Consider the following 18,393-nt stretch of genomic DNA (forward strand, 5'->3'; position numbering starts at 1 on the left):
TCAAGTTTAGTTATCTAAATAATTCTGTTAGGAATTGTAGAAATATTTACATTGCCTTCCCTGATCTGCAGATAGTTACTGTTTATGTAATTTATTTATTTATAAGATTTTAAATAGTACTATTGATTTATCTACTTTTCAGTGAAAGTTTTTTACATCTAATTCGTGTTGAATTACTAATTTTCATTATTTGTCTCAAGCAGCAAGAACAGTTTATCATTATAATATTCCTAATAATTAAAATGGTTTTATTTATTCAGTATAATAAGCGATGAAATTGATGAATTTTACGTTTTTAATCGTTTTAAATTTCTAATGATAAATTATATTGATTAATAAAATTTCATAATTTTCTTTCCATCTTAATATTACTAACAAATTCATTTATTAATATTAATAATTAATTAATTAATAATTAATTCATTTATAATTTGTTTTGTTATTAGTGCTTATTTTTATTACTGTATTACTAATACTGATTTTTATTTTTTCATTTGATAACGAGCGAGTGTAATGAGTAACTACTTCAATGCTCATTTTCTTACGTAATATGGGAAGTTTTTTATTTTTGGAATGGCTATGTAATTTCGGAAATGATTAGAATTTTACGCCTAGTTTCTAACAACCTGTACAATTATCGTAGCTAATATAGATACCAACAAATAATTTATAAAATAGATACACAACTAAGTCGTTTATTATATATGCAGGAATAACAATTTAAATGCAGTAAAAGCTATTATAATTAATTTTAAAAATTTTAAGATAATTTTTATTTTATATTTTTGTGATAATTTAGCTTCGTAGCACATTATTTGATTGTTTTATTTTCTACACTGTATTGTTTGTATGTAATCAACAAAAATAGGTTGGAGCAGTTGGTTCAATTAAAGAAATAAATTAAACGAAAAAATAAATGCAGCTGTGTGTGTGTGTGTGTGTGTGTGTGTGTGTGTGTGTGTGTGTGTGTGTGTGTGTGTGTGTGTGTGTGTGTGTGTGTGTGTGTGTGTGTGTGTGAGGGAGCGAGCGCGCACACAATATTTGGTGAGGAAATTACAGTTATCAATACCTTCTGAATCTTTTAATGAAATTATGTTTAATATTCAAATTTGAGATTATCACCAGTTTTTCTGGTGATAATAAAAACGACTTTATATTACTTTCGGTTTTTTTTTTAATGGAATGAAATTGGGTAGGTTAAGAGAAAATTGATTGGAAAACATTAGACCACACATTATTTAATTTATTTTAATTTTTGTATTATTTGGAATCGAGGTTTTAGGCACTTCACTATTTTTAACTCAGAAATGTAAAAATAGATCTTTAATTGGGATGTTTTACTTTGATTATTTGTTTAGAGTTTAATAATTCATTCCGTAATGAAGGTAAAAATTCGTGAGTGGTTTCACTTAATTTTTCAATCACTTTTCAGTTAAACTTTTAGAATTCCATAGTTGTCCTTTGCTACCGTCCTCCAAATAATTTTGTGCGTAGGTAATTTCCTTATCATTCGTTTTATCTCAAACAATTATAAATTAAATTTTCAATTAATCTTTTAACAATTTTTTTTTCATACAATTCATTTTATCTTTTGATAAAACAAAGTTCAAACACATTCGCAGGACAATCCATAACAATACCGAATTGCAATTACTACAACGCAACGGTGACAATAATACAACTGCTCGAATAACTACGGTGTATTGATGTAATTTTAAAAATAAGTATGAAACAATTCAAACAAAATTACCCGCAGTACGATGATTTAATAAAAACGTATAAACATTCTTGTAAAAGTCTTAACACAATAATCATGATTGGACCAACCTTTTTAGTAATAAAATTAACTTAAGTAACATAATTCGTTAATACTGTCTTTTAACCGTGCAGCAGTAAATATAATGAAAATCGTAGGGCAATGACGTTTAGTGTAATTCTGAATATTATTTAATAAATAATAATATTTAATTCAAAATTCTACTTTTGGCTTCTTTTTAACGTAACTCGACTTTATGCTCGCGTGAATTCTTCAAGTGTATTAAAAATATCCCAAAAAATTAAATCCGTTGTATATAATCTTTTATTCTTGGTCTAGATCAGTTTGGTTGTTTTCCGGACTAACTGTTTTCTAATTATCAGTCGTTTTACGAGAAATAACTATTTCAAATTAGGAATGGATATTTCTAAAACAAAAAATTGTTATGCTTGTTAAGAAAACCTGAATAAGACAATGAGTAATGTAATTAAAAATAATACTTAATGCGACAGATTGCTGGTTATGTTTTTTTTTTATTTTTTATATTAACACATCTTTTATTAATTTCTGCTGAGAAATAGAACCGCAACAAACTCAACTAATAAATAATCTTTGTAACAGCTATTGTGCTCTTGTATGTTAGACAACACCAGCCATTTCCTTGCAGGGTTTTTTATATACATCTGTACTTTTTCCCGACCTTACAAAGTTATTTTTCTGTTTAGCCTTCGGAACCACCGTCAGAATTACTTCAGAGAATGAACGAGGGTGATATGTATGAGTGTAAATGAGATGTAGTCTTGTACAGTCTCAGTCGACCATTTGTGAGATGTGTGGTTAATTGAAACCCAATCACCAAAGAACACCGGTATCCACGATCTAGTATTCAAATCCGTATAAAAGTGACTGCCTGAACTTGAACTAGGATTTGAATCTTAGAACTCTCGACTTCGAAATCAGCTGATTTGCGAAGACGCGTTCACCACTAGACCAACCTGGTGGATCCGTCCTTGCAAAATTGGTTTACGTCACATGCACTGGTGCGAAATTTTTAATCGCGTTCTTGTTTACATATGTGCTATTTCATCGGTTTCCTAATAATCTTGATTTTGCGGTAGTTACTTTTACATTCTGGTAATTTGTAAAAATATACGAGTTATTTAATATTTTTATGATTACTATTACTATTTAAAATAGCTATTTCTTACAAAATATTTGCTAAATAACTGATCAAAAAAGAATTGAAATGTGCAACGTGAATTATAAAATATTCGTTATTAAAAGGACAATTTGGAATATTTATTTAAAAAAAAGTTTTTTGAAGTGTTTTAAAAGAGATATAATGTTTTTTGTTTTTTCTTTATTGTTTACAAAAAAATCTAATTAATGAATTGAAAATGGTCTGATAAACAGAAATAAAATTAGGGAGAAAAATAAGACTATCTTTTACTTTTATCTGCTTATTAATACGAATTATTAAGCTTCAAATTTTTCGGCCGTAAATATTTTAATCACCGAAATATTCTGATAAATAACATATTATTCCAGTCTAGTTCTATTACGATTAAAGAACTTAGTTTAATACATCTGTTAGTTTATACATTCATATAAAATATACGGTTAAAATAATTATGATTTTGTGAGATTGATACGGATAATAACCGGCAATACTGTAAAGCAGGCTTTGATCGTACAATTTGATATCCTATTATGAAATTACACACCAAAAAGGGATTTCCTGAGAATATGTGTAATAGGATAGGAGTGTGGGTGTGAGTGTATGGATGTGTATATGCGTAAACTGTAGTGCAGATAGTCTACATATAACGGGTTACATAACCATGGAATTAATCCTGTTTTGGATATGTTGTAATAGCGTACGTATCTCGTGCAGCTTGGCTCTCAAATCTTCCTTTTAATTATACTTAGTATACTGATGTTGCTTTGTTAATTTCATCTTGTCCTATTTCATAACTTAAATTGCTGTTTTCTCGTTATCTGTATTAATATAAGACATTAGTGTTTATTCGCACTTAATTATTTTTTTTTAGGCTCTAAATATAGATGAGATTTTATTCATATTTAGACTGGTTCTTCAAAATTGTGTTAAACTGATTAATCTATTTTAAAAAAATTTCAGTTTATCATTTCTAATTCTGTTTTACTTACGTATAGTTGTTGTAAATTCTCCTAGCATATTAATGTGGTTCACCTAATGACATGAATTCTATTTTAATTTAATTTTTATTGGATCCGGGGTTTTTATATACCTAAAAAAAAGATCCTTTAATTTTATAAAATCTAAAAAATTCCTTTCGGCAAATCGGAAGGCGGAGGTAGATTTCACCGGTGCTAAGTAAGGGATAAAAATGATTTCTACCTTAAAATTAAGAAAAAATTCAAATTTACTGTATGTTAAAAAAAGTTTCACACGTTTAGCATACAACAAGCCCCATCTCCTTACAATTCCAGGAATATTTTGGTCATCCCTCGCCGTAAGGGTTGGTCATATCAAAAATTGTTCCAGACAAAAATTTTAGGTAATGTTTAGAGGACTAATGACCTCTTTAAACCGATTCGATACTGTTTAATTATGAATTAAACAGTATCGAATCAGCCTATTAAGAGAGGTATAATTTTTTGTCTTCGAAACCCTATTTTTTTCACTCTCTGGACCAATGGTTGGTTATATGAAAACTTTAGTTAGATAAGTTTTAGGCCCTTACGCAAAGAATAGTAGGAACTTTATAGGATTTCGATATTTTACTTAATAAGAAAGTTATAGCGATATTATTTTATTTTTTTTAAAAAGCCTCCCACCATTTCCACCACCATAGTCCGATTTTGCCCATTAACGAACGCGACTAAAATTTTGGTTAGTTATATTTTACGTATCAATTTGAAAGTGATTAGCGAAAAATTACGGAAGTTATCGTATCCACAAGAAAGTAATGCATTTTACTTATATATACATATAAAGTAATATACATTTTTGAATTGACGGTAATTTTGAGGTCTGAGAGATGTGAAACGCGAAGATATGTCGAAATTTTCCGGAAGTCGAATCATGGTACCCATTACAATAGGTAGCTTTCTTATGAAATCTACCTAAAAGGGCAATATTTTAACATAAATTCTATGTTACTGATTTTAGGCTCGACTACTATCCATTAGAGTAATATCTATAATCTTCTACGGTTAAAAGGAATATATTATAATCTTGAGATAGTGAAAAAAAATTTTTTCCCATATTTCTTGAGATAGCAAAAATCTAGGATCTTCTGTGATTACTTTTGAATTAAATAATTTACATTTGTGTCCATTTTATGGATTATTGTAATAAAGCTTAGATATTGCATCAGTCTGTGAATTACACCAACCAGCATTTAAAAAATTACATTCTATCTTTTGAATTGATTTTTGGCTCTTAAGGTTTTCTTCCTTTCTCGTTGAGGTGTTTGAACATAATGTTTGTAACAGAACTGGTTATAGTTTAAGTAAAACTGTGGCCCAAATAAATAACATTTTTAAGTGTTTAAAAACTATTGGACTAGCAACAGGATTTTATTTTAATCTTTCCATTTGGTTTTTAATTGTGAATTTAAATGGAAGACCTTTAAACTCCTTGCATATTAAATTTTAAAGACATTTTTTTATTTTTAAATATAATTGTTTCTTTAGTTATGATTTTACCTATAAGTTATATTTCCTTTTTTTCAGTTGCTGGGTATGAATAATGGACTTTTCACCTCTAGTTTCAGATTGGTTTACTTTTTGTGTAAGTATCATATCTATTTATCTTCATAGATTATTTTAAAATCATATATTTTTATATTAATTTTTGTTTTGTTTTCATTTTATAAAGTTTTTCGTACTTTTAGCTGTGAAAAAATTCAAGAAAAAGTTTATTATCGCTTACAACAATAAATAAACCAAATTGAATTAAAATTTTGCAACCGTTTGTAAGTATTCCAATTTTAAATGTACAGTATTATTTATTTTATCTATTACAGCATAGCATTTACCGTACAGTAAGGGAATGTATGGAAATTTTATCAAAAACACCTTTCCACTCTTTTGTTTTTTGAATTCAGGTCATGAATTATCAAGAAAAGCATAAAAGGAGAGTAAATTCTGTTTGTTAGTATGTTTAAATGTGTATGTGTTTGTTCTGGTTTATAGAATTTCCTACATCTAAAATTAGTTAATATACCAAAAAATTGACTTCCGAAAAAAATTGTTGATCCGGTTACCGGACCTTAAAATTGATAAAATTCATTCTTTAAATTGGATAATCCAGGAATATATATTTTTTACGACAAATTATACTTACATTTATTTCTATACATAAATTTTCTATCTAAAAATTCACACAACTGTCGTACAAAAAAATTGCTACGAACGCTGAACAGGTTACTTTAACTTAAAGTAACGTGGTGAAAAATTCACTGAAATCAACAATTAAGTCAAGTTTTTTCTCCACATGGTAATTTTCTTTTTAAATTTTAGTTAGTGTGTGCTTTTTTATTATAAATGTTATGCGAGTTCAGTGATGATATGATTTCATTTACGTCGTTCTGCGGATGACGCCAATTTGTTATACAATTTTACTTGTCAGATGTGTATATCATAAAACTAGATTGACATTTTTACCTACCTCTCCAATATTAAAATATTTTAGTGGGTATCACCTTCCTCTTGAATTAAAAATAATAAATTATTTTCTAATTTTTTTTTCCTCACTTTTGGATTTAATAAAAAATATGCCTATATGTGTTTTTCATGTGTGTTTTTTAATAAAAAATTTGATAAATTTTTCAAAATGGTTAATGTGTCTCGGATCCTTTGTTCAACTGGAAAATATTTTAAAACTGTCTTATTGAAGATAGATTTCAACGAAAACTTGAAGGAAAACGATTAAAAAGAATTCTATTAAAGTGTTGATTCTTTTTATGTTCATGTGGGGCTACATCCTCGCTCTTATGCAATTTCTGTAAAACATTTCAGGGGGAAAGAGTTTAAGGAAACAAAATTTGAAACAATCTTCTAACTTTCTTTGGAGTAGAAAGAACCTAACATAAATTAAATCTGATCTGATTGAACACAAAAATTATAAAAATAATATTAAAGAGAAAAAATATGTTCCAGGATGTATTTTACTATATTTAAGAAATGGAGTTTCGGCAACAGTTTTCGGCAAGAAGGGAATAAACTACTTTTATTTTTAAATAATAACGTAATCAAATTAAAAATAATTCAAAAACTCATACCTGATTATATTAAAATACTAATTAATAGTTATTTATATTTTCATCTGTATGAAACAAGGACCGGTTTGCGAAAAATACCAAATATTAATTGAACTTGCTAAATTCAGCATAATTAGAAATCTAATTATACCAATCCCATGTAAATAATTATCACATTAAATTAAAATTTTTAATGATTTCCCATTTTAATGAAATCTACAATTCTAAGTTTATGTAACAAATAACATATTTTATAAAAGTAAAATTTTAATTTACATAAAATTCTCTTCATTTTATAATGGTTATTATTATAAGTTTTACATAAACCAGAAACGCAAAGGTAATATTAACTTTCTCAAAAAGTACATTATCTATATAACTTATATGAGTTAATAAATTACACAAACCAGCGGGTCAAAAAAAAATCGTCTGTACTTATGTAGGTACGTAAGAAGTTATACTTCTTTGGCGTGAATAAAGAAATTATTTTTTTACGCATTCAAACAAATTTGAACCGAGTCAAACAATCGATAGACGACATTAAATATCATGAATAAAAGTTTGAATAAATAACACTTTAATTAAATAAAATAATATTTATTTTATATAGTTTAAAAGTATTGAAATATTCGTTGTCATATAAAACAAAGTTCATGGAATATATTTCGATTAGTTCAGTTCCATCAATTCTTCGGATGACGATTGAATAGCCACGAGGGTTATCAGTAGCTTATGATATGAAAAATATGATACAAATAGTTTTATTTTATAAGAGTGTATTTTATCAAAAATTTTGTTTTTGGCAAATTAAAAATTATTTATGAAAAATCAAGAATTTATCTGATGTGTGCTATTTTCTGTTATTAAAAAATAACACCTACATAAATATAATCTCAAATCTTGATACCAAATTTTCACAAAAAAAAAAATAATGATAATAAATATACGCTGCAATATAAATAAGGTTTTATGAATATGAACAATATTCACAGTTAAAAATATCCGTCTTCAGAAATCCGTGTATTTATATATTTATTACGACTCAATATCTGTTATATTTACAACACGTGCTAATCACTTAACTGCATTGAACGACTGACTGAATTAGACACTATACGCATGTGCGTGCAAACCGATCCACATGAGCCTGCGCAAATCTTCATGGTGTGTTACATCGGCGCGCGCAACTTCCGTAACTTGCTGAAAATACACTCGATCAGTTTCTCCTAACGCGCCAAAAGAAGTATAACTTCAAAATAATTACGTTTAGTTTTACTTATTACATACAATAATAACCGTTTCCCTTTATACATAGCATTGAAACTCTTAGATTAAAGCATACAGTTGTACTACTGATTTGATTTTGATGACATAAATTATATAGACTTTCTAATTTACGAATTAAATACCGAAGTCTCAGTTGATAAGATTTATATTCAAGATAAACCAATAAACTAATATAATATTGCTAATTAATTACGTAAATACTTCTAATAACAGTTGGATAATTAACCTATGATAGAAAGTTCACAAACTTGTTCCTTACATTTCAACGCTAGTTACCGATAATATTTTACAAAAGCCATATTTCTACCTCCTATTCAAACTACTTCCAGTCCAACAACATGAATATTCGCACTAATATTACTGTTCATACCAGTTAGATAGAGCAGCAAATTACATACAACGTGTAAATTTTTAAATATACCCTTGATACAAAATTGATTGGTTGAAATGTTTAAACTTTTATAACGTATTATTTAAGTATTAACAACTATAACAATAGTACTGAAAATTACTGCAAAATGTGGTACTTACTTTCTAAAATCATTCAAATTTTAGTTAGCTTTACATTAAATTTTAACAGATCACCTTGTATTTATTATTATAAAACGGTTTCAAAAATAGCGTCAGATAAATATGATGAACTGCTCTGATCTGATATGTAACTAACGAAATACCATTACGGAAGTAACAGTACTGTAGTTTCGTATTGGTTGTTTAAACGTGTCAATAACGATCAGTACTCTGATTGGTCAATGTACTTTCTTAGTGTGATTGGACAATATTAATTCGAATTGGATTGGTTAATAGTCAATCTATTATTAACCATTTAATTCGTTCAATATCGAATTAATCGATATTAATTCGATTGGTCTGATTACTTCCTTGTTTTGATTGGTTAAAATTTATCATTGTTCGTGATAAAAGTATTGTGATATTTTGGAATTTGTGTATTCTAAACGTTACAATTAGTTTAGTGATTTGTCAAAAAAACGGTGTATGATTAGTCAATTGTATGGCTTCCTGTAATGAATGAAAGAAATAAGGTATTAGGATTTTTGGTTATATTATCGTTTTATAATGTCACTCTTCTATTGAGTTTCATAACAGTTACTGGTGAAACCATAATGGCGTTTTATGCTTTGGAATAATGTGTAATCGGTTGATGGAAAAAAACAATTTTTTTTATAATTTATACGCCTATGATTAAACCGGGTATATTTTTGCAATTCAAGCATTAAATTCCTTGGTTACACTAGAACTTTACTGCTATGTTAACGTTAATCTTACGAACTCAGTAAAACACAAGCTTTTCGGGTAACTTATTAGATAGTTTTGAACACAGTATAAGCTAGTCTGCACTTAAAATAGATGGTATACCAATTTATCACTTTCCAGAAAAACCTTTGCTCTTGAATTTTAAGTAATGTTAAGACTATTTAAATTTCAAGGAGCAGATTACTTGCATTAGATGACTATATGTTTTAACCTGCAAATGTGTGTAATAATTTTTCTCAAGAAAAAATCTGATGTGGACACTACATGACTTCCTTGTATACCCATTAAATTACATATACACACTTTTTTTAAAAGTGGAAAGTACATAAAATTTTGTTTCATTAATAACTTATGATATTTTTTCATATTTATTTTTTTATTGCTATTATTGAATTATTATTAATTGTAAAACGTTTTTTACAATCAGAGATTAATAATTATTAAAAAAAAAAAACAATATATTTAAATTAAAAAAAAGTTACAAAATAAAGATGAAGTCGGATTCGAACCGATGTGCCTTTCCCTTGTAAGATCCAAATATTTCGTTAATTAAAATTTTATTTGGCTATAACTCTTGAACCAATAAAAATAAGTACTACTCATGAGAAATATCGTTGAAAATCTCTCAATAAGGGATTATTACTACAGTTAAGAAAAATTCCAAAATCCAGATTCTTCGGATTTTGGTCTTTTTTGGACACTTTTGGTTTAGTCGATTATAATCAAAAAGGAAGGTGCACAACTAGATGTTACTACAGTCCTAAATCTAAAATTTCAATATCCTGCGGCTAATTGTTTTGGAGTTATGCGAGATACATACGTACATAGGTCACGCTGAAACTAGTCAAAATGGATTCAGGGATGGTCAAAATGGATATTTCCGTTGAAATTTGAAAATCGAAATTTTTCGCGACCACAATCTTTTACTTCGTAAAAGGAAGTAAAAACTATTAATGATGCTGTATTAAAATTAAGGTTACACCAAAAACCTAATAATAATTAATTTTATTAATAACTTAATACTTAATTAACTTTTATCTTAATAACTTATTAATTTTATTTATTAAAAACATGGTGTATGAAATTAGTATGAAACTAAAAAAAAAGTTTGTTCTATTTTAAGGATAATAGAGACGAATATTTATAATCTCATTTGTTTAAGAAACTTGTACTGAAAACTATTATATTTGCATTCAGTTATTCATCTGCATTCAATTAAACTATATTGAAACATTTTGTGAAGTTATTTACTTAATTAAATCGTAGTAAGGATTTAATAATAAATTATATTATTTTTTTTTTTATACAAATACTTCGTTGAATTATAAGCTAATGGGTAAACAAATTTTGAATACTAGATCGTGGATACCGGTGTTCTTTGGTGGTTGGGTTTCAATTAACCACACATCTCAGGAATGGTCGAACTGAGAATGTACAAGACTAACACTTCATTTACACTCATACATATCATCCTCATTCCTCCTCTGAAGAATTATCTAAACGGTAGTTACCGTAGGCTAAACAGGAAAAAAGAAAGGGTAAACAAATTTACTAGTTTAACTGAATATTTAAAGTATAACTAGGAATAATTATACTCTATAAATGGAAGACTAGATACAACGTGAGCAGTTCAGAAAAGGGACAAAATAATGGGATTCTTATGAGGCTCGAATCTGTTACTGGGCTCGACGTAAGAGAGTGGGGAAAACTCCGCACTGGAAAGTGTTTACACTTAACTAGCAAGCAACCCGTTGATCATCAATGGTGCATACCGAACGAATCAATCTCACTTTATTTAGTCGAACAAAAGCGTGATTGTAAGTACAAGTGATTGAAAGAATGGAGTACAGTTCCTTAATGTATAATACAGATGATGATAACATTTGAAGTAAAACGTTTAGGCAGGTTGTTGTAATTCGCGCCAAAAGTAGATTTTAAAACTGTGATCTACAGCTAATTGTGTACTATATATCAATTCCTTTGAAAAACAGTGAGCATTGTAGTGAAAGTGAGAAAATATATCAACAACGTCAAAAAATGTATACTGGTATATTTCAATTATTTTTAGTTTTCACTAAAGAATCACGAAAGGTACAAATTTAAACAGGGAAATTTTGCGTTCAGTCGGCAAACGCAGCCCGATTGAGTGGTCATACATTTCCAAAGCGGGACCAGCAGGATTAAAATATATCGTCTAACTTGGTGATCGGTTGGTAACAATTGCAATATAATAACGTATTTAATTGTCTTATTAGGAAACGTGGTGCACCCATCGGGTTGGTCTACTGGTTAACTCCTCTTCCCAAATCAGCTGATTTGGAAAGTCGAGAGTTACAGCGTTCAAGTCCTAGTAAAACCAGATATTTTTACATGGAGTTGAATACTAGATCGTGGATACCGTTGTTCTTTGGTGGGTTGGGTTTTCAATTAACCACACATCTCAGGAATGGTCGAACTGAGAATGTACAAGACTACACTTCATTTACACTCATACATATCATCCTCATTCATCCTCTGAAGTATTATATAACACGGTACTTACCGGAGGCTAAACAGGAAAAAGAAAGAAGGAAACGTGGTGCATAACTTTTGGAAAATTGTTTCCGACATTATTTTCAAAGTATAAGAAATCTTTTTAAAATACGAATCTGACCAGAAATTTTGTGGATTTTAGACATTAGAATATTAGTTTACTTTTTTTAGTAAGTAATACGAAATTACAGTGTATCGTTGATAGGTTAATTGTCGACGTTATACAAAATTAATTTAATGTTTAAATTATTTCACGGTAAAAATTTATGATAAATGTCAATTTCTATGATTACTGAATTGAGTACTCAGTTTATTTTGTTTCGTTGTTTCTCTTCTACGCTACAGATGTCTGTTTATTCATATTATGGAAAAAGAGAGATATAAACAATTTCGCCATTTTAAAAACATAACACAAAACAAATGATAATTAATTTTTATTTCAGTTCTGTTTAAGAACGCGCGGTTTGATGTCTTAAAAATTTAAGACATCAAACCGCGCGTTAAAAAATGTTTTTTCATGGAAACAATAGATTTCAATTGTTCCCATGAAAAAACATTTTCCTCTTTGAAAATTTAAAAAACTAAATGCCTTAAATTTAAAAGATTGAGGTGTATGTAACAATTACTTTTTATATACGAGTGCGTGAAACAATTACAAATGTTTAGCCGATTATAGTGAGTGTCACTGATAAATATACTAGCGTATGAAACGTTTTATAAATTTAGCCACAAAGAAAAAAAACGGTATAATTTATAAGCCCAAGAATGTAATTCCCATTTCCTTATAAATCCGCTGGGAACGAATGTAATTGGATATAATATACTTTTATAATTGAGAGGAGAGTGGAGGAAGTGTTAGGTGAAGACCAATTTGGTTTCAGGAAAAGTATAGGGACAAGGGAAGCAATTTTAGGCCTCAGATTAATAGTAGAAGGAAGATTAAAGAAAAACAAACCAACATACTTTGCGTTTATAGACCTAGAAAAGGCATTCGATAACGTAGACTGGAATAAAATGTTCAGCATTTTAAAAAAAATTAGGGTTCAAATACAGAGATAGAAGAACAATTGCTAACATGTACAGGAAGCAAACAACAACAGTAATAATTGAAGAACATAAGAAAGAAGCCGTAATAAGAAAGGGAGTCCGACAAGGATGTTCCCTATCTCCGTTACTTTTTAATCTTTACATGGAACTAGCAGTTAATGATGTTAAAGAACAATTTAGATTCGGAGTAACAGTACAAGGTGAAAGATAAAGATGCTGATGATATAGTAATTCTAGCCGAGAGTAAAAAGGATTTAGAAGAAACAATGAACGGCATAGATGAAGTCCTACGCAAGAACTATCGCATGAAAATAAACAAGAACAAAACAAAAGTAATGAAATGCAGTAGAAATAACAAAGATGGACCACTGAATGTGAAAATAGGAGGAGAAAAGATTATGGAGGTAGAAGAATTTTGTTATTTGGGAAGTAGAATTACTAAAGATGGACGAAGCAGGAGCGATATAAAATGCCGAATAGCACAAGCTATTCAGCATTTCAGCAAGCCTTCAGTAAGAAATATAATTTGTTTGCATCAAAAATTAATTTAAATGTCAGGAAAAGATTTTTGAAAGTATATGTTTGGAGTGTCGCTTTATATGGAAGTGAAACTTGGACGATCGGAGTCTCTGAGAAGAAAAGATGAGAAGAATTTGAAATGTGGTGCTATAGAAGAATGTTAAACATCAGATGGGTGGATAAAGTGACAAATGAAGAGGTATTGCGGCAAATAGATGAAGAAAGAAGCATTTGGAAAAATATAGTTAAAAGAAAAGACAGACTTATAGGCCACATACTAAGGCATCCTGGAATAGTGGCTTTAATATTGGAAGAACAGATAGAAGGGAAAAATTGTGTAGGCAGACCACGTTTGGAATATGTAAAACAAATTGTTAGGGATGTAGGATGTAGAGGGTATACTGAAATGAAACGACTAGCACTAGATAGGGAATCTTGGAGAGCTGCATCAAACCAGTCAAATGACTGAAGACAAAAAAAAATACTTTTAAAAAGGGGTCCATATAATGCTCGGAAATATTTATTATCAGAAATAGCATGAATTCGTAACTTTGTAATCGTGTAAATTGTGTCTGATTCTAACGTTCATACTTTAATGACGCGCATAAATATTTCTGTAGTATTTGGGTTTTACCGAACAAACTCTATAACGGAAAATCCAGATGACGGGAACAAATTTAAATGAATAAAACTTTTGATACAAAAGGCCTTTTTTTGTGTTTTTTTTTTACTGATATCACTATATAAGCTTGAAGCTTGTACGTGGGATACGGAAATTGAATATTTTGTAGCGTATGAAAAATACCATGCCTGACTGGGATTCGAACCCGAGATCCCCGGATGAAAGGCCGAGACGTTACCACTCTGCCACGGAGATCGGCTCGAACACGCTTTTGTTCACCCAACAGCAAATAACATGCTCGTAAGACAAACTTAACAACCATATTCAGATGTATCTTTAAATACACGGCCTACATCAATGCTAACCATTTGTTAATACAAATTCCTTACTTGTCTACGTACGAAAAAAGTACATAAATCACTCTGTTTAAAAACTGTTTCATGAAACATAGTACAAGAATTTAAATTAAAAAAAAAAATTAACAAAATTCAGCCATTACATTAAATCCTCAACAACGTGAAGTACATTTGTACATCTCTGTACGAGATTGATTTATTTTTGTCTTTAATCAGTACTCCTAAAATATCACGCTATACAAAACCATTAAATTTCTGTTTCTCTTTTACTGTATCCTAATTTGTCCGTAAATCTCTATAGATTAATGATTAAATGCATCAGAAAAGTTTTACTGTGATTTTAGTAAAAGAATACTCATATCGCAGAAGCTTTAAGCCATAATGACTGAGAAGATCTCTTAAAGGAAAAACTTATCGTCCTTTTTACGTGTCGTAAACCCTAACGCCATATATCCTTTTTTTTTATTTGTATCGTTCACCAGTTGAATTGTTCATCAGAAAGGGAAGTTGGTAGAGTCACTAGTTTATTGATAGAAGAAAGTGAAAGTTGCAGATTTTACTCGATGAAACGACGGAGTAAGTATTTTGTGTTAACTGGAGCTCACATATTAGGAATACGTTGACGCAGTACGTGAATGATTAAAATTCTTCGAATATATTACAACACTGTAATATATTCGAAGAATTATACGTGTAAAGGAAATTTACACAAATTTCCTTTACACGTATAACTGGAAAAAAAACAGGAGTTTATATTAATTTTCTTAGCACATGTATATGTATGACGTGCACACAACTCTCTTCCGAACTCTGTTTCTCTTCCAGGGATTCACCCTTTCTCTTTAGCTCCCCCACTTACTCTCTGTAGTTTAATACAGCGTTCTATATCACGTTTGTCCTTGAAAGTGCACATTAATACTTATCACCTGTAATAATAGCACGATAGAACTTAATTAATTTCTGAAAAATAGAAAACATTCTAAAATTATGGAAAACTTATAAAAAAAAGTTTTTTACGTTATTTATAGCATGAATTGTTTCAGGTAATCGTAGATAATTAAGCTAGCTAGTTTTATTATTATAATCGATAAATTAATTATTTTGTTTAAATGAAAACAATAACATTAAAAAGGTTAGCTAAATTTTTATACTTTTTAATTGTTGTAGTTATTCCGGTCTCCGTGGCTGTGCGGTATCGTTTCTGCCTTTCATCCGGAAATCCCGGGTTCGAATCCCGGTAATGGAATTTTCACACACGCTACAAATCATTCATCTCATCTCTGAAGCAATACCTAATGGTGGTCTCGAAAATTAAACAAAAAAAGTATTGTAGTTATGGACCATTAAAATTGTACTTCTTCCTTAACTTTCACGACGTCGTTTTGATGTCTTATGTTTTTATATAGTTTCGTTATCTGTAGACCTTAGGAATTATCAATGAAATAATTCTATACTTCTCTATTTTATGCTACAGATTTTCTTTATTGTAAGTAGGGTAAGTAAGTCTAGGGTAATTACATAATTTGCTGAATTTTTTTGTTCGGTTGATATAGTCATACACATGAAAATAATATACAAATTAAGTCTTTTCGATTGTTTATCTGTTCATTCTTCAATTTTAAACAGTCTATTCATTTCTAATCATAGTTGCTAGTTGATGTAGTGTTGGCTCTGACTCAAACAAATTCATCTCTTTCTTGAGCATTTATCCGTTATCAATGTTGGCAATCCGAAACGCTATTTTTAGTTTTTTTGGCCGCTGTTCTAAATAGTCTTCCAAGTTGTAGTCCCGAATGAAGTTCTTAAAATCTTTTTAAAGCAATTTTACGTCTTCTTGTCCTCACTACTTCCTTTTCCTGTCCCCTAAATAACTACCTCAAATCTCTGGTTTCCTTAATCATACATGTTGTAAACTGTTTTGACAAGAGTATTAAACTTTAGATTTAATTAACTGAGCATTTAGCACTATTGGTATTAATACAATTGTATAAAGTAAGTTTCTACTTGCCAACAATTTAAAAAGTGTAAATCCTAATATTTTCGGAGCTGTTACTCTATCTTCAGGGATTTTCTAAAAGATGTTAATTTAAATTCAAATCAATAATGGTTTTTAAATTAAACTGTTATGTTTATAATAGTCCGTCATCAAGAATAAAATTAATTCGTACGTCAGTAAGACAGTAACGTCATGCTTGTAAGATGTTTGCGCGACTATTATGAAAACATCATAAAAACATGACGTTACTGTTATTGACATACGAATTAATTTTATTTTAAGTAACTTTCTTTCTTTTTCCTGTTTAGCCTCCGGTAACTACCGTTTAGATAATTCTTCAGAGGATGAATGAGGATGATATGTATGAGTGTGAATGAAGTGTAGTCTTGTACATTCTCAGTTCGACCATACCTGAGATGTGTGGTTAATTGAAACCCAACCACCAAAGAACACCGGTATCCACGATCTAGTATTCAAGTCCGTGTAAAAACAGCTGGCTTTACTAGGACTTGAACGCTGGAACTCTCGACTTCCAAATCAGCTGATTTGGGAAGACGCGTTCACCACTAGACCACTAGACTAGGTGGGTCTATTTTAAGTAACTAGTAAATACAATCTTTACACTGTTTTTTTTGTTGGAAAAATCAATTTGGCTCTTCTGAATAAAGAAATAATTATTTCTAGTTCTTATCAACTTTTGTAGGTTTTAATACTACTTCATGCTTTACCAGTTATAATTAAAAATTAATAATGTTCTTTACCAAGGGTATTCTTAGGAATTATTACGGAAAATTAGTAACGAATGTCTCGGTAAGGGCTTTATGTAAAGAATTTTATTTTTTGCTTAAATATTTTTAATTTGAAGATATAGTTTGTAGTATATTTATATTTTAATGTTTTTATAAAATTTTCTGTACTAATCTTGTTTAGAAATTTTATATTGCTGCAATCAGTTTAATTACTTGTTGATAATAGGCTTTTTACACAGATGTTGAAACTTGTATTTTATCATGAGAAAACTTTTAGAGAAGTACTGCAGGGTTGTAGAACCATAGTGGATCATTAATTGTTTACTGGTACGTGCGCAAGACTATAATTAGAACAGAGTTTCTTGTTACCGAGGTAAAACCAGAGAAATGAGAACTGCGTACTATAGCGTCTTATACTACTAGCTCGGTGAAAAGTTCAATCCTTTATATTTTACTTTTCGTATTATTGTTACTATTATATTTTCATTTATTTTCTTCAGACTGAAACTGTAATTTGCTGTATGTTCTATGGTAGGTTTTTATTATTTCCTTTTATTATAATGTATTCTCTTTTCTTCTTTTTTAATTTTTACAAATCTGAAAAAAACATTTTTATATTTTATATTCTTAACATATATAGTATTTTAGTCAACTTAGACATAGAAAATTTAATAAAAATTGTTATAGATTTTTCTTTAACATTTTTTGAAGTTCTATGGAAGTACTGTACTTTAAAATGTTTACTGAATGAACCGTAAAGTTTACGTTGTTGCTAACAAAATGTTTTGATTTTTTCATTAATACAGGAGAATATTCTTCAGTTGTAAACCGGTCATTGCAAAGATTTTGAAATATTCTTTATCGGTATAAATTGCAATGAAAACAATTTTACCTTGTACATTATTAATATTCTTCAATAATTTTTTTTTATTATTACCTAAAGCTAAATTTTTTATTACTCAATTACAGAAGAAGAATGTGCCTGAATATGTTTTATTTAATATG

At 29.1% G+C, this 18,393-nt stretch overlaps 1 long non-coding RNA gene across 1 annotated transcript in view; it reads left to right on the forward strand.

Annotated features, from left to right (window-relative positions):
• The window catches only part of LOC142329065 (uncharacterized), a 141,403-nt gene that overhangs the window by 95,541 nt on the left and 27,469 nt on the right, over positions 1–18,393 (forward strand). Inside the window, exon 2 of the long non-coding RNA XR_012757420.1 lies at positions 5,477–5,534. This is a non-coding gene — a long non-coding RNA (uncharacterized LOC142329065). The remainder of the gene's footprint in view (positions 1–5,476; positions 5,535–18,393) is intronic.

Source organism: Lycorma delicatula, chromosome 8 (assembly GCF_047948215.1).
Source record: "Lycorma delicatula isolate Av1 chromosome 8, ASM4794821v1, whole genome shotgun sequence".
In the NCBI taxonomy this organism is placed as follows: domain Eukaryota; kingdom Metazoa; phylum Arthropoda; class Insecta; order Hemiptera; family Fulgoridae; genus Lycorma; species Lycorma delicatula.